The following is an 18652-nucleotide window of genomic DNA, read 5'->3' as shown; positions in this document are numbered from 1 at the left end:
GGGTTCTTTGTGCAAAGAAGGAGAAAAAGTAGATACAGGGCAAAGTTTTGAAATATTTTCCTCTCATCACAGAAAATATGCTTTTTTCTGCTTTTTTGTGCACTGTTTGAGTTTCCCTAAAGTGCTCTTCTCCCAGGTAAGATGCTCCTCATCCTTCATTTCTGACACTTACTGAACTTTCCTGAGCCTGTAGGATCTTGCCAGCTCCTTTGACTGCACAGACACTAGCTGTGTACCACAATACATAGCCCTGCAAAGAGGCAGCTCCCTCATTTTCTTTTTTGCTAGCAGAGCCTTAGCCTCATTTCCAACCTGTCTGCTAAAATTTAGTGCCCCATCCAGCAGCATTGCCTACTCAGTGCCTATCCCCATTGATGCAGCTGCTAATTTCACTCGCTGCGTCCTCAATAGGCTCAGGGCAGGTTCATTCCCCCAACCTCTACATCAACAGTGCTATTCCCCCCTCAAAAGCCTCTTGTTCTAAGACCTTCAATGCCAGCTCAACATCTGCACATGCATTCACCACAGCAGCCAGCAGGCACGACAGCTTTCCCCGCTGTGCCTTCTCTCCCTCCCTGACTGCTCACTCACTGCTCATCCACCCTCAGCTTCCAAACAGTGCCAGGTACTCCCACTTATCCACCTCAAATCTCCCTTGATCATGACAGTAGAATCCTTGTTTCATCTGCTCTGTGGCATACTCTGATGAATAAAGCTCTGCTCAGGGATTTGCGAGAATAAATGTGAGCAAACAGTTGAGATATTCTATCCAGCCCCAGTTCTACTATTTTAGCTTTAAGAGAAAAAGCAACAGTCAGTACTAAAATAGTAATTTGGCACACGTGCTTCATTTCTTATCAGCTCATTTGCTCACAAAACAAAGACAGGAAAATGCCGCAGGGGTCATTTTACCGTGAAGAGGCTCAGAAAACCTGGAAGCCTGTGATGAAAACCATTTAAATGGTATAGCCAATGGTCAGAATGAGTGTCTGTGGCAGTAAATGGGAACATATTAAAATGGCATGGGAAGTTTAACCTGTGATTGATCTCCCAACAATTACTCCACTTTCCAAATCTCTCCATATCATTTAATGAGGTGATTTCAATGTTCTAATAAAATGTGGCAGGGTAATGTTTCCAGATGTCCGGCGTGCAGGGAAGTAATGCTTCTCTGAAACCATAATCTGTGTATTCAACCAACCAACATAATATTCTGATTGAATTACTCTTCTGTCTCAATTACAGAGAAAGGAGTAACTGAAAAGTCATGATATTTTAACAAATCCTTTCAAATCATGTCAGTTTTATACAAAACAGAAATCCTTCCTCTCTGTTGATTTCTTGGCATTAAACATCAGCATTTCACAAGTGCTGAAATCTCTGCTTTTACAACATTTCTCTAAAATTGGTTGCTTATTCCTTCATCAGAAACAGAAAACATTGCTACTTGTGCCCCGTGATTGAGTTCTTTGTCTCTGATCACTGCAAAAATGAGACCAACAGGTATAAGCCCAGATCTCAGACTAAACTTTGAGAACGGAGGAAAAGGTTGTGATGAAAAGTTCAGGACACTGGGAATCAGAGTATCAGTCCACTTGTCAAACACTCCTTGCAGCCAATTCCAAGAGGTCACTAGGGTTCCCAGCCCCCTGTGCAGCACTTCTTCAGCATGAAGATTGATTTTTTTTCCACTTAGAAGGGTGCTTCCTGCAACTGCTGGTCTGATTTCCGTACTTCAAAGAGCTCATACCAAAGCATTCACATGACACATCACCAGACCCACGCTCACTGTTTCTCATGTATAATACATACATCAACCATTACGCTGTGCCAGAGGATGACTGTGAGCATCCCTGGCATCTCCCAGACTCCCTGCTGGTAACTGCACAGGGTAACTCACAGCTGCAGCATTTGTCCCAGATTTGCCAGACCTGCTCCCCACCAACCATTTTTCAGCCGAACACTTTGGGTCAACTTCACGTTTTTTAAAGTATTTTGATGACAAATATCTCAGAGGAGTTTCGGTGTGTGTACATATCTGTCTTGTACAAAGAAACTCAACATCTTGAAAGTCTACAGCAAAACCACCTTCCCTCCCTCTCCCTTCACTACCTACAGTTTTGGACAGTGACATATAACTACTATAGTGTGTAGGACCTATGTCTCTATTTTCCATCCACTTGAGACTAGATGGTTTGTCTCTGTCTGTATTCAACCATCAAAAGCAAATAAAAACTCAACTAATCCTTGACAGCTGAGGTCACACCATGTCTTGATTTCTGTGAGCGTAAACATGGCCCTCTTAGCAGAAAGAAAAAGGGGGAAAAGCGGCACACTTAAACCCCTCTGCTCTGTAAATAGCCTTGTTAGCTCTTAGTTATCAGAAAAGCATATGCCACATTGCATATGGCAAATATTAACCAGATATTAATTGCAGCTCTACTCACATGACAGTAAGTAATGCATTTGAGCCTCCAGGTTAGCTGTGTTTGGATGTGAAGGTCTGTATTGACCTTTGAAAGATTACGGAGGAGGAAGGGAATACTTTGAATGGTCAATATTTTGCAGTGTACAGTTAGATGAGTACTTAGTGCTCAGCGCAGCAGTGCCAGGGTGGTGTTTTGTTTTGTGCCTTTGGACATTATATCAGTTAAATAAGCTGAAATGTGCAATTGAATTTATATTTGAAATGGTAAAAAATGATCCTGAAAGAAGCGCAGTGCATGAAGTATCTGTCATATCCAGGGAGCCTGAAATTACAGAGTATACTTATACAGATTGTTCACTTTAAAATGTTGCCAAAGAATGTGAAGGCCAAGTTGTAGATTAAATTTCCTTTGCTCTTCCCTACATATGATATAGTGATATGACCCAGATGATAATGCACAAAGAAAATTGCCCGGGGTTGTCCACCCACAGGGTTCATTTGGTTAACTTTCTGATTATTAATTCCAGCAATTAGTGAATGTTCAATAAACGGAGATGTTGTGAAAGCTGGTCTTCTGAAACTGTGGTCCCAGCATTCTCTTTTGACATGTAAGAAAACAGCCATCCTGCTCAACCTTCACAGCAGCCACTTACACTATGGTCTGCACATTTTGTTGCCAGAAAGCATAGAACAGGATATTCCTTATCATTGCACCTGCTTCTCATGAGCTATTCATTCCCTAAGAAAAGAAAAAAAGAGATGCGTCATTTCTTCATAGATCTTTTCTGACATATAACATTACTCCTGCCACTACATTTGCTATTGGACAATATGAAAGCTGTATCTGTTTCTCCATTAATTAGCTTGGGTTGAGTAAGTAACTCATAGTGAGTATTTGCCTCTATACAGGAGACAGAGAGAGTAATGATTAGAGGCTAAGAAAGCTTATATCAATGTATTTTAGTTTACATCCAAGAAAACGTGGAGCATGACACTCTTCCTGCAACACTACCTTCATTTCTAGAGCCAGCTTTGGTGTCCCTGCATATTTCTTGCTTGGGCATCCACATTGGCATCCACATATAAAGATGGGGACACAGTCTTATTCCTCTAAGGAGCTAAACTTCTCTCTGAGAAGTTATTCCTTAATAACATTTAGCAGAGGAAGATCCATAAGCATCATATTTTCATGGATATAATGTCAGGTTACCTGCAACCCCCACTCCTACTAGTGTGACATATGCCCTCCGAAAGTGCTAATTCTTACCCTCCCTTTCAAACCTTTCCTTTAAAATCTGTGAGGGATATCTGAAGATATTCAGCTTTTACAGTTTTATATCAAAAGAAGAAGACTTTTAAAGACACTGATGTTATCTCAGACTGGGCCACACCTTTGAAAAAATGGCAGTCTTGCTTGCTGAAGTACTCTTTCCACTTGCTGTGCAAAGATCTCAAACCTACATCTTTAACAGATCTGGTGGGTATTGCAGCACAGCCTGTTTCTCCATTCCTAGATACAATATCTATTCACGAGCTTGTCTAGGCCCGGACTTATTCCATTACTGCTGCTGAGTTCCCTTCAGCTATAGTTCCCTGTTGTAACACCAGGCAGGCAGATGTGCCAAAGCAGCAACGAGGAAGCAAGAGCAAATCAAGAGAAAAGAGGAAAAACTACATCCATTAAAGCAAGAATTCAAAACAGCTTCAGAAAAAAAAAATACTAAAAATGGCTCAGCTTGAAGAAATTGTTTATCTTAATTTGTAGGTAATTCAAAGTGACAATCAGTTAACTATAAAGTACATGTGGAAGACATTTAATATTCAAGGAACAAAACAAGAAATTCTGCTGTCAGAAGTGAGGCAAAACAAGGAGCTGGAACCAATCTGAAATTATTTACAAGATTAAAGAGCATTGCATAGCAGATATGTTGGACAGTTTTCTCAACATTTCAGTCACAAGGGAGTGAACATTTCAATCTTGCCACTTCAGAAGAAGACAATGACTGTATAGAATAGCCTAGAAACCTTGATGCAAGAGGAAAAATTTTATTAGTGTGAAACTGTCCAGAGTCCTCTCCTTATCATAACAAGTACAATTAAAATGTCTTCCGCTGATTAATAAAATACTTCCTTCATTTACAAAGCAACCTACCGTAAGGGAAACTGCGTATTGAGTAGACGTTCATCCTCAAAGATTTGCTTTTTTAAAAGGTCAACGTGAAAAGCTCTAAAGAATTTCAACACAACAGTTTGGAAATCTTATGGGATATCTTATGCTGTGCCTCAAAGAAGGCCCCAGGGCAAGAAAATTAGAAAACATTAAGATCGATGAGATAAGAGTGATCATGCAATTATACAACACCTCAGGAGAGGCGCACCATTCACAGAGCACAGTTGCAAGATCTATCATCGGCATCAAAGAGAACTGCATATAATAGCAAGCCCAGAGAATTCCAAACAAAGCTGAGAGCCGTACAGGAAAAGTGGTAGTATAATAAAGCAGAGGAAATCCAGCTGTACACTGATAAGCATGAAAGGGTTTTGCAAGTCAACGTGAAGAGGCCCCAGTCTGGTGACTATGGTCTAATAATGAGCAAATTGCTTGCAACCTTCAGTCTTACATAGGACAACATGAAGAAAAGGCTTGAAGAATCTTGTTTGCTGCAGCCTGTGTTTGCATTGCCCACACACAGCTGAGTTGCTAAATATTCACCTCAAAGTCTCTAACTTATTTCAGAGGGCTGTAAGAACTTTGCTATTACTATTTGTTTCAACAAGATGAAAGTCATGTCCCGGGCTGCCCCTGCTAAACTTCTAGAGCTTCTGGCATTACTGTTGGTGGATAATCACAATGTGCAATATAGAAAGCCAAATAAACACCATGTTAAAGGGAACCACCATCTTCAGAGAAATGGCATTTCTCCCTTCATCTCAAACACTCACTGTGGGCGAAAGGTATGAAGATTTGACAACCAATTTTACTATTATTAGGTCAGATGCATAGATTATTATTCTCCTTTTTTCTTTTGAGCTATTTTATCTCTGTCACTTATTCAAATTGTGATGAGTCTTAGACTTCAAGCTAGTAGCTAAGTGCATTGACATTCAATGACTAGAAGATAAGTCTAGAACTCAAAGTAGGAATAAATGGAGCCATTTAAGTCTGGAATAAAACATTAAGGGAAATAGTAATTTTGTCATAACTTTAATTTTTTTAATCATTATTTAATATCTTCCACAGAGAGGTGTTGTAATTTAACAAAAATTTGCTGGATTCAGTAATGGAATTATGAGGCAATGTTTTTTGGTCTGTAAAAGCTTAAAAGAAAATAATTCCTTGGTTAGTAAAATTGTTTCCAAACTGAAATTTAAATGTTTCCAGTGAGTGAAACTTGCTGCTCACCCACGCCCCACGGAAGTACTCAAAACTACACTGAAGTGAAGCTTAAATTGTGCGTAGGCCTTCTGCTGGCCTTCTGCGGTAGGGAGAAATCCCAGTCAATCAGGGAACTTAGAGGTCAGGACTTACAGCTAAGCACAAACATACATAGAGCCTTAGAATCATGTGTGCACATGGAAGTCTGCTTTATTCTGTCACTCACTGGAAGCCCAAAAGGAATATTCCTTTGACTCTGGGTCACCAGCGCAAGCAAAATCTCTACTTTATAAAACAATATCTCTTCAACACACAGGAATGTTTTCCATGTGCTATAGAATTAAAAATACAGCATCATATAATGGAAAGTCATTTGGATAGGTACATTCTGAGGAAAACCTTTGTTCTATGAAGAGCTATATAACAAAAGGACATTAGAGAGAGAGAAATTAGCCATTAACATACTGAAAGAAAAGCTTAACTTCTTTTGGCAGACTGTCCTGATAAGTGATGGAAAAAAGTGCTGATTTTTTTAAGGAATATTCATATTTTTACAACTGAGGCTAAAAGGAATCATTATAATAATTTCATTTGAGCTTCTACTGATCAACAAAAAAAAAACGTTTACAGCAGTTAAAAATTTTGGTTGAATGACAATCCATATCTTAACATGATGTTTTTCCTTTGTTTAGGAATGTAAAGGTAGTAAAACAGCTACATACTGTTTACACTTTGGATTCCTCTACATCATCCTTTAGCTCCAGAATGCTATGCCGTTGTCTTGTGAGTTAAAAAGTCCACTGTTATTGAATACAATCTCCATGTGCAAATCCTTAGAGGCTGTAACCACACCATTTCTTAATTTCTCAACTTCTTCTCAAAAATTAACTACAAAATCTGGATTACTTATATATGGCAGAACTTAAGCTCAAGGTTGAAAAAAGCTGTTTTTAAAATTTGCCAATATGCTTCTGAAAATAGAAAGATGAATGTGGAATGTGTTACTCTGGCAGAGGTATTGTGAATACTAGTAATGCTCTATGCCTAATGGATACCTCAGGATCACAACAGTTCCTTTTAGCTACTACATAATACACAGAACTTTTTTGAGTATTATTGTTCTCTCATGCATATCTCATATCATTAAAAAAGACCTCATTTCTCTACTGCTAGATATAAAACTTTAACTTAATACCATAAATGCACTTCCAAGGCATTGGTCTCTGTGATATACCAGAACTGCAAGAATATTGAATAGTGTTGGTCAAAGGGCAGGTTCCTGCAAGACCTTCTTGCACATTAAAACATCCTTGGTCACTAAGACTTCCTTAGTTTCCATTTGATGATGTATTTATTGTTTAAAATTCAATGTTTGGCCCATGTTCTGTTTGCCTCACTGCATCATTAGCTTCACATTGAAAGAATTGAAAGAGTTCTCCCCTTCCAGATATCTCAGGACACCAGGAATAGGCAAATATCATCAAACGCATTTTACAGCTCAATAAACAAAGAAACTCAGCTGCTTGCTAGAAGTTTTACACCTAAGAAGGTGAAAAAATAGAATTAAGGCAGAGAAATCCCAATGATAAAAGTGCAAATACAATGCAGAGGAATCGTCTCTTGTTTCCAGATTCCTGTTCTCCAGGCCAATGAAAAACATGCTGGACACAAGAGCTGAGGCTAAACGGACTCAGTTTGCATTCAGATTAAAATATCACTCAAAACCAGAGTCTTTCAGATTTACATCACAGAAGTGTTAAACTGACATAATTTCTCTACATAGACTATTCAAGGAGGACAGGGCTTCTCTGATTCTGTCTGTTGTTCATTAAGATGCCATGTTTTGAAAAAACATGTTCTTTTAAGTTTTTCTTAAATAAAGAAAAAGAAATATATATACGTATTTCAACTTGAAAACAGACAAAAACCGAGCAGAGAGTATATGTTTGTGGAGACAGAAGCTTATCCCTCTTGACTGATTGTTGTGAATATTGATCATGGTTCTTGTAAATTTGCTTACAGATTAAAAAAAAAAAAGATAAAATAGTCTAAAGTCCCCTAAAAGTCTTCAAAAATATTATAAGACTTGAGGAATCAGAGGGTTAAGAAGAGTTTAATAAAAAGATGAGAACTAGAGGCAGCACCAGTAAGATGATGTTTATTGCCTCCTCAGTTTCCTCTTCCTTATGGCTGGTGCACCACATGGTGAAGGCTTTGGTTGCAGAGCAAGGGAATTAAGTATCTTATTTGGTTCAGCTCCTGCAGGCTTCATAGAAACAATGGAAAACTTGAACAAGCAGAGCCCCCAGTGAAGTGGGTAGCATTACAGGCAAACCTGAGATGGTTGCAGTTCTCCAAGTGGCAGAGGACATGCATGATTGATGTTAAGCGGAGGAAGGAAAAGCAAAGTTGTTGTTCAAAAGGAGAATAAAATAGATAGTTCCTGACTTCTGAAGTGTCCTAAACCACTCCTTTACTGTACCTTCGAGAGCAGACATTAGGCAGCCCCAGAAGAATGTGTCTTGTCACTTCCACTAGCATATGGCACATGGAAAGTCTGTGTCTCCCCTGCACGAGGGAGTATGTGCAGCATGCTGAGGAAATCAAAGGGACAGGACATTTAAATGAAAAGAGGACATGGCATGTGAATTTTTGAGAACAGTTGTTTGCACAATTTACACATACCTTTCATAATTTAAAAGCAGTTTGTGCACAAGTTTTCCTCAACAGCATACCCCACAAGCAAGCTAGTGAAGCTAGAAATGTCATCCCAGTGTGTTTCTATCAGAAGCATCTGTTCACTAGCACAGACATGCTTGTATGCTTATAAATCTCATGCAAGTCTGAGACTGGTTTAAGACTGAAGATAATGCCCAACCAATGCACTGACTCCAAGCAGCCTTGAACTTTGGCTAAGTTTCAGTTCAGCTCTGAACACTAGTGTTATGACTGAAATTTTTTCTACCTTAGTTGCTAAATCCTATAATCCTATTCTCACTGGAAGCTCTCAGGACTTTCGTAGTTGTTTGGTGCCCTGTAGTTGGCAGCATTTCAGTGGTTACTGAAAATACAATGAAAGTAATAAGAAATGGTGCTGACTAAAGGCCAGACAACTATTACCAGGCCAAGCGGGCAGGTGGACTGGGCAACACAACAGAATCATCTCAGAGCAGAGGTCAGAAACTTGATTTCAGTCCTTAGAATTTGAGAGAAGCCATGGTGAGTGTATACACACTGGCCTTTGGGCTTTCAGTGCAAAGCCTGAAGACTGAGAAAGTACCAGACAGCAGCACTGAGAGTTTCTGTGTGCAGGTTTCTGAGCTTCCCACCTTGAATGTTTTGTACAGCTTGCCAAACCCCTCAGTTCAGCCCAAAGAGTAGATGCTGGAGTCTCACTGTAAAACAATAGTGACATTGTTCTGATTACAAATAAATCTCTCTCTGAAGAATTAAAAAAAAAAAAAGAAGAAAAAGGAGGAGGAGAATTCAAACAAAAATCCTGCAAGCAATGCAGTTGACTTACAAAGTTGTAACAGTACAATGAAAGCAGAGATCAAAATGTGGTGGAGACGGGAACAAAATGTCAAAATTTCCTTTACCAGCACTATCAGCAAAGCCAATGTAGTCCTAAATTCAAACTCTGAATCTCCTTGGGCATGATCTGATCAACACTTAGGAAAGCTGGTTCGTGCGTAAGTGCCTGAATGAAAGGGACCTTAATCTTTCTCTTTCAGTCCTGACTTGAAGTAATGAAAACATTTTAGACAGAAGCATAATTGTTATGTTGATGATGTCTCTCCAACTATTTACAGAAGTAGTGCCAAGATACCACAAGAAAGGCTGAGCATAAAGTATTTCCAGCACATCAAAAAGCAGGAAGTATGGGAAATCTTCCCGCTAGAAAAGCCTGATCTCATGAGATTTCCAGCTCAAATGCTTAACTCTTGCTGTCCCAGCAGCTCAGAGTGAACTGCATCCATTTACCTCAATTCTGTCATTTCACTGATCCACGGCAAGTTAACAGAGAAGTGACAGAAATCACAGACCTGTCATTGAATGAGAGTTTGAGTGAGTCTGTTTACGTATTGAGCTTGAGGAAAGCCAAAGGTATAGTTGTTAATTCAAGTCCAAATCTGGCCTGATCTCCCCCAAACTGGGGCTTGTGGTAATACAGACTTTCGAGCTCGACAAGGACATGCTTTTCGCTTTGGTCTGATGGACTGTGTGCCAGGGGAAGGGGACAGTGCAGGCCTGGACGACAAGCAAGGAAAACTATATATAAAGTGCCTGTGTTTTGTCCAGCAAGCAGAGGCATCTAGGAACCACTTTTGTGTCTTCTCCTGGGGCTTCTGAGAAAATTGTCACTTCTATAGTCCCACCTGCATGGGGCAGAGCAGCCAACACAGCTGCCTGAGACAAGCCCTGCAGCAAGGTGCGAGGAAAGAGATGGAGGGCTCCAATTTGCCCTTGGTAGGATTTGCATCAAGGACACTTCAATCTTCCTTTTAAGCAGGGTGTAACAATATATAGTTAATCCGTGGAAACAGTAAATTGACTGCTGTGAGGAATGATGCTTCTTAGCAGCTTAGCTCACAGGCTACTATCTCAGCTGTGGAGCATCCAGGTCCCAATGGGATCTTCTCTCTCCTGATCTCCATCTACCTTGCATCTGATGGAGGAATCCTGCAGCAACCTCCTGCTCCCCCACATACCTTGCAGTAAAAGGCGACTGCTTCAACTAGTCCAAGAAGTCTCCAAAACCTGCAAATTCTCTCCAGCATCAGGGGTGGCAACAGAAGGGATGACAGCCTTTCTTCTGCAAAATTTGTATCAAAGCAAAGGCTTTTCAGAGACAATGAACCAGTGAGACAATTTGTCTATTTCAATGCCTGAGTGCTTGTCTTCCACAGAGGCTCCATAAAGGCCGTTCCACGCTATAGGCTTCAATTACAGGATAACCTAACCCCACGTGTTATTTCTCGCTATGCTTCAGGAGGAACCGCCTTTGAAAGCTGTCTGTAAATTCTTGTCTCTAAGTTCCCGGCTTGGCAAAACAAAGAGGGTTATATGCACTGCCTTACATAGGTAACTAAGTTATTTGTCTTGGGAAATGAGGCTGCTTGCTCTCCTCCACAGTGAGGCTCCCACACAGATGGTGTTTAAGTTCAACTGGTCTTTTTAGGGCTGACTTAAAAGAAGAGCAACTTCCACTTCTGTCCCGTCCATCTTCTCCACCTCTTCCTCACTGTGGTGGGCTAAGCAACAGCATGAAGAGCAGAAGCAGGGGCACAGTAGCTAAAGCTATTGAGCATATCACACGTAGGTACCTTCATCAGCAAATAAACCAATATCTCGGACCATGAGTACATGGGCACAGCTCAGAAAAGTGTTCCTAGCCTAAGGTAACAAGTAGTGATAAACATATGATGGGAACAAGTTAAGGTTTACTTTTCTCAGTGACCGGGGCTAATGTACTCAGAGAAAGTAAAACTTCTATGCTTATGTATATCTGCCCCATTTCTGAGCTGTCTGTAAGGGGGATGCCCTTTATCCACATGATGAAGGTACTGGCTTGTTTTTATCCCTCCAGCTGGTTCCTTTTCTCTTTGCTTTCTACTGCAGTTGGACTGTCTTTGTTGCAGTGACCAGTCCGAAGCACTCAGATAAATACTGTCAGGCTTGTATTAATTCTCCTTGGCACCTATTTCTCTCATTTTTTGATAACCATAAATCTGTTCACCAGTCCTCAGGTTTCTCGTGAAGTCTTAGATTTTTATAACTCCTCAGCTCAGATCAGCTGCTTGCCTTTGACAAGAACTAAGTGTGATAGCTGGGCTTGCATCAGTATGGCAAGGAAAAATAATGTATCAATTAAGAAAAAAAGCATAAACAGAGGTTTTATCTGGCATTTCAGACTCTTAATGTTACTTCTTCAGCTGTAAAAGTAATCCCTGGGTAAGCTAAATAATGACACTGAGATATTGGTTGCTTGGACACAGTGACAAGTAACCTTACTATCTGGGCGTGACAGCATCTATTGAAATCAGAGCTAGATAATCCATGAGTGACTGCGTGAAAGAGTGTCCAAGAGGTTTACAGCAAAGAGTTAGTACAAGTTGCAGGCTCCAGCTGCTGATCATCTGAGGTGGATTTAATGTGTGTGTTGAGGGGGAAGCCGTCTCCAGATCACATCATTTTACAGGACCCTTTTCAGAGCAACAAGAGAAAAAGTTACACAGGCTGCAAGGTGAGGAGATGGATAGCAATGGAAAAGGCTGTGGGAATGCAGGTTGTAGGAATGCAGGTTATAGGAATGCCTCTTAACCTGGACCACAGGGCAGGCATGTTTCTGTGCCTTTAGACACAGTCTTACCTCTCTCTTTCCCTTCAAGAGGCAAGCTGGTGAAACTGTCAACATACATTTGTGTACTCCAGAGCAAAGGCTGTCCTTATCCTCTTTCAGCTTGACTCGGCCTCACTGCAGGCTCAGGCACTGAAAGGCAGCTTATTGAATGGCTGTAATGTGACCAAATATCTCAGCCCCAAGGCTGAATGGGTCTAAAATAAACCAAAGCAAGCCATTCCTAAATTGAACTAAGTGTACACACCACATTAAAATTTCTTTGAAGTTATGTGCGTCAGAAAAGACCCATGTTTTCAGCAAATGAGTGAGAATACTGTAGATTTTTGTCATGTTTTGAGCTGTGTGTCACTCAAGACTTTGTGTTTAATATACTAATGATGATAGGCATGTACAAAGGCTCGGGCACTAACATTTCAATGTTAATTGCCTTCATTTTTGTCTTGCTGAGGATTATTTTAATTAATATGGAGACTTGCTTAATTAAAGCACATGCATGACAAAACAGACTAAGCCAAGAAAAAGCTCCTTCACTGTCTGGAAGACAACGTCACTTCTACCACAGATGCTCTGGTCAAAGTGGTTGCATCCAAACTGTCATCCTGGAGCCAAACCACATGTGGAGAAGTAAGAGCATAGACATTAGAAATTAACTCTAGAATAGTACATTGAAAATTACATGATCTTAGCATTCAAAGATTTATAGATTGACATAACCATCATACTTTCAGCAGAAATTTTCAAGCCATTCAAGACAATTTTTTTCTGAGAAACTGAGGGCGCAACACAAACCATTATTAGGTCTTGTTGAATACTAATACGTGTCTCCAAGAATAAAAAGGGGCCAAAAAGTCTAGTAAAAAAGAATCAGTGGTGACAACATACAATACACAGCAAAAAATTCCCCTTGAAGTCAGGGACAGAAGGCTAAATCAGTCTTGGAGCTGTTAAAGAAGGAATAACAGGTACCAAACAGATGTGGAGGAAGTAGAAATCTTAAGAAATCGTGAAAGTACCAAAGTGGGAATACTTATGTGGTTCATTCAGGGATCGGCAGGATCTTTTTGAGCTTCTGAAGCAGCATAAAGGAAGAGGCAGATCAGAAAGCTTGCTGGTATCTGTAATTGAATGAGGAGTGTGTCATACACAGAAACAAAAACTTAAAGGCAAACTCAACACCAGATCCACCTGAGTAACAACAAAATACTGTGACAAAAGATCCCTCAGTACTTTATGTTTTACATACATATAAAATAGACTGTGTGTGTGTGTGCACGTGTGTGAGAGTGTGTGTGTGTGTGTGTTCATGGATGTGTGTGTGTGTTACAGAGGCAAGGAGGTTTACTGGGCTTTTCCAGGCATATGCAACAAAAGAAAGGAAATGGTGAACTTATCTCCTGGGAAAGAAAATGCTACACTCAGTGCAGACAGTAACGGTTACTAACCAATTTCGTTACTACTTTTGCCCATCCACACCAGAAGATTATTTTAAGTATTTGTACAATATCTAAAGATACTTTGAGACTGAAGAGTCTTTATTGTCATTTTGGTTCTACACAGTGCTCCTTCGAAATAAGATAATCATGGATTATGTGTAAATTAATGTGTAAATAGAAGCAGCAGGTTTTTCCTTCCTATCTTTGTATTCACCTACCTATTTTAATGAAAATATTGCTACCCCATTGTAGTTTTTCCTGCTTGAGCAGCAGCACAAAACCTCCTCATTTCTAATTAAGCTGTCAGAAGCTTAACTAAACTATGTATTTTCTAGATCTAGTAATACTACACATTTGATAGAAATGTTCCTTCCAGCAAAATATAAGGGGGGAAAGTACTTGAAATGTATGGCTGGCATGTCAGCAGCTTTTATGAAGGCATCAGAAAGAGCAAAGGTGCAGTTTGCCCTGCCAATATGTTATTTCACAACCGGAGAAATGCAGGAGTTAATTTAGAGCACACAAAGAGGTTTGAGAGAAGTTCCTGAAAGGAATCAGACATCTAGGTGCCAGGTTCACAGGCTGGAAAATGGGGCCTGGTCCTTCTTTACAGAGGGTACACAGCTGTGGAGGAGGGAGTAAAGTAGTTGTCTGTGTTATTTAGGCAGGCCAGGGCTACTCAGGCTTGGCTAGCATGTCAGATTCAACTGCTCTTTCCCTTGAGTTCACAAATAATAATGGTCTGTTTTCCCTTTTTTTATGTCCTTTCAACCATACTGCTATTTTACGCTTCACTTGCTGGCACATGGATCAATCACTGTAGGACCTGATTTACAACCTGTATTCCAGACATTGCTTCTAGCAAAGGAGGGAATAGGGACAAATGTGTTTAAACACCCGTTGTGCTGTGTCTCGAGTTGGTTCTAGGAGATATTTGGAAATATAAGGCTGAGGAATGAGGCTGATTCCTCTGTCATTTATACCAATTAACCTCTGAGCAGAGAATCAATCCCTCTGTTTCCACAGAATGCACCCAAAACTTTCAACACTTTTCAGTGAGTCCCTCTTTAAAGAGCCTTTTGTTTTCCCAAGACAGATAGTACAGTCCTGCATCTCATTATGGATGGCTCTTCTAGATTAAAAGGAAAAAAAAGGGGTTTTTTATTGGAGAAAACTAAACAAATATGACATCCCACACCTTGTATTGACCTCAGCTGAGAATCTTTAGTCACTAAAAACCAACACACAAACTTCATCTCGCTTGGCAGATGGGGCACAAAGAATAACACTTCCTGATAAGTAGGGACCAATTTTAGGTGTATCCACATAAACCCCACTGCCCTCAAAGGCCATTTAAGAGAATGTATAGAACTCAGATTCCCTTCCACAGCTACCTAAAACTCCTGGCTGGAAGGCTGGTGCCAGTATGCCTGGCACAGGAGGAAAACAAGGCTCAGAAGGATTTTACTGAGGGCTATAACATCCTCATGGGGATGGACCCCATAATCCCAAAGCTGAGATCCACCTTTGACAATATCAGCATAGACTCCACTTCCTAACAGCCCTCTGAAAGCTATTTAGTGAGTTGTCCAGAAAATCTGCCATGTGCACACCAACCTAAAGCTTATTCAAACACGTGGGAATGTTTCAGTTCTCTTCAGCACATTTTCACCTGAATTAATGGACAACGCAACTGACTGACTGCACACAGCTGTATGTAACATACGCCATCCTTCTAGTCTCCAGAAACCAGGAGGGCTGACAGTTGTTACACAGATATACCAATCCCAGCACTTATATACATAGAAGGCACTCTACTTTCCAATACAGCTTGCTATTGTCAGCAGAAATGGCTACAGAGCCTAAACAATCTTATTCAATCCTAAATTTAAATTTTGGTTTTATATTTTAACACTGAATTCGTGGCGGTAAAGGCCAGGTCTACAATTGGCCTTCAGGTACCTGATTCACACTCAGAGGGAGTTTAGCAGGATGTGGATCACTTTTGTGGATGTGATAATCATAAACTAACTTTTCATGCACCAGCTGAGTACGGATTTGACTGAGTAATTTCCAGACCTGGATTACAAGACATGTTTACAAGAAGGATTTGGCTCCCTATCAGAGCTGCTGCTGAGGGTCCACCAGTTCACTGAAGATCACTGCCCTTACTGACTCCCAGAGCACATTACAATGTCAGACATGGCAAGGTCAGTGTGCTACTGCAACATGGAAGCCCGACTTTGTCCTTCAGAGAGCAGCCATAGCTTGCTGCAGGCACCAAGGGCCTTTTTCCTGTTCCAGGAAACATGAGAGACCAACCAACAAGGTGTTGTCACCTATCATATCCCAAGGTGTGAGAAAGGCTACCATGCTGCACAGCAGCTAGAGGTGTAACAGAAGAACCACTCTGTTACATGTGTCTTTTCATCAATCCTCCCTCCCCACTTGGCCTCACCTACAACTCTCTCAGTCAAAGAAAAGAAAGGTGCTCCATATGTCTGTACCAACACCCACTGTTCATTTGAGAGGTTACTTGCAACATAAGCAGAGCACAAAATAAAAATTAAATTTTACTGTAGTCTGGAAAGTCTCTTACCAGCAGCATATCTCCCTAACTAAGCATCAAAACCAAATGTAGCAGAAATTATTTTCAGACTAGCATGCAACCAGTCAGTAATGCTGCACCTTACACAGACTTGGCACTGGCTACTAACCCACGGGATCACCTCAAGCAACAAATAACCCTCTGCATTTCCCCATGCCTTCTTGTAGAAACAGTTTGAGGAAAATTTGAGGACAACATTTTTTTCTGGCTCTTCTGGTGCAGAGGCAGATGAAGCATGGAAGATAATGCACCAAGAGTTGGATGATTCATTCAGCCTCTTGCTCTGTCCATGCCCAGAAGAGTAGACCTCTTTGCCTTTACACCCAGAGGCTGTACACACCCATGCCAAGATGATGAAACTGCTGCTGAAATGTCCCCTCAAGCTAAAATAGCAAGATTTGGTTTCAGTGAGATTTATTTTGGGTCTAGTCCTTCAAGGAACTGAAAAGCAAGCAAAGGATCTCCCATGTAGCAGAGAAGCACAAATCAGATGCCTTCCTATTGGAGTTTTCCAGAGGAGAAATAGGAGCAATGGAGCCATGTCATCACCTCACTCCATACACACATAAGAGTTGGTTAGATGAAGCAACACCTCCCTGAACATTGACCTATATTATAAACATGCAAGAGACTTTTAGGGTACTGGAAGTAGAATGACTACAAAGCAGAACGACTTGATCACTTTTATTACTGTGATTGTACTAATTCCTCTGACAAATCTGCCCTCACACACTGCTACATTATGCTACTGTGGTCGGTACATATCCTTGCCAAAATGCTGAGGCTACTGCTGGGAACTCTAAGAGGAAATTTGCTTCTTTTGTTCTTTCCTTGATGAGCTACTTGGAAAACAATGTGGTTGTAAGCTGTTTTCATTACTGACCGTGTCTTGCAAGTGGTCTTCAGCCTTGAGCATTTGCAGTTCTTAACAGCTTTAGAAGTATTGGCAGATGTCAGCATTTCTAGAACAGAAAAGTGGCATTGGACATATTGTCAGATGATTGAGGTGTTCTCCCGAGACACAAGTTTCATCCGGTGAGCTCAGATCTGGAGACAGATTGTTTCAGATTTGAGGGTGAAGTCAGTTTTTAATCTGGAAATCAAGGAAACTGAAAGTAAAATCTGGATGAGAGAGAAGGTAGAAGTTGCTCCCAAATTTCTGGGGAACATAAAGTTGTTTCTAGTTCATGTTTCTAGATTCCTGGTAAAAACCGGGAGAGACTTTACTTTTCCAGAAACAAAATCTGGGTTTGTACCCGCACAATTCTCTGCATAGTCCTTCCCATTCAGTGGTCTTTCTGCAGCACCACTGCTTCTCAGAGCTATGAGTCTAAGCATCCCATCCATGACTACCACCTGCTTGCCTCTGCCACACCTGCCCACACCTGCAGCTGTCTAAAGTGGAGATTAGTTTAGAGCAAGGAGCAAGGGTGAAAACCAGCTCTCAGTGGGCAGAATCCACCCAAGAGCAGTCCCAGCAAGGACCCAGGCATTCTGCTGCCTAAGGAGAGAAGCCATCATCCCACCATGGAGACTGAGAGGCCTCTGTCAGACCACAGAAAGTCTCTGGCGGCACATTCAGAAGGGGGAAACATTCTCCCTGAATTATGATTCTTGCCATAATTATTTCACTCTTGAGTGAGGTTATTATTATATTTTATTATTGTTTTAGAAGGCTCCATTTCATTAGGAGTGGGAATTCTCTATGTATGCAAACACCCATATATTAGAAAAATCAATAAACATCCTTCTCTACTATAATAATAAAAACAATGAAAAATACTATTGCAATCTTGGGCTGTAAGAACAAGAATAAATAGCGCTGTAGTGAGTGAGACCCTGTTTCTAATTAGAACTTGACAATATGCCTTGTTGGGCAATAGTCTTCTCCTCAGAGGTAGGAACATGATGCTTCTAAGTAAGCAAATGCAGCAGCGATAAGGTTGAAATGGAGGCATGTGTGTCTCCAGCACTGCTGCCCTGAAGGCTGGAACTTTCTTCATACCATGCTTGCCCAGAAATGACCCAGCGAATTTCACAGTTAATGAGTACAAAAGGAAATAGGATTTTTTTTGTTTGTTTGTTTTTCTCCTCAAGATATTTGGTGATTGCCAGGCTCTGGTCAATAAAGATTTTGGTCATCAAAGTGGCAATTAGAGCTGGTCATGAGATTTCTGACGACATGTCATTTCACTGGAAAACATTGATTCACCAGAGCCAAACAGTTTCATGTTAAAACATATTTGTTTCAATGAACGGACATCAAACCACAGGTCATTTTCCACTGGAAAACTCCCTGGCTTCTTACCAGCTAGCCTGGTGGGCTGCTTGGGACACAGGGATCATAGGCTCACTGCCACCAAATCAGGGCCCTGGTAGTGCTGGAAGACCTGACTGAAGTCAGCAGTCCCACAGTGTAAGCTCCCAGCCCCAGCCGTGGCTC

This window comes from Cuculus canorus, chromosome 2 (assembly GCF_017976375.1).
Source record: "Cuculus canorus isolate bCucCan1 chromosome 2, bCucCan1.pri, whole genome shotgun sequence".
Lineage (NCBI taxonomy): Eukaryota > Metazoa > Chordata > Aves > Cuculiformes > Cuculidae > Cuculus > Cuculus canorus.
This window is presented reverse-complemented; position numbering follows the sequence as displayed.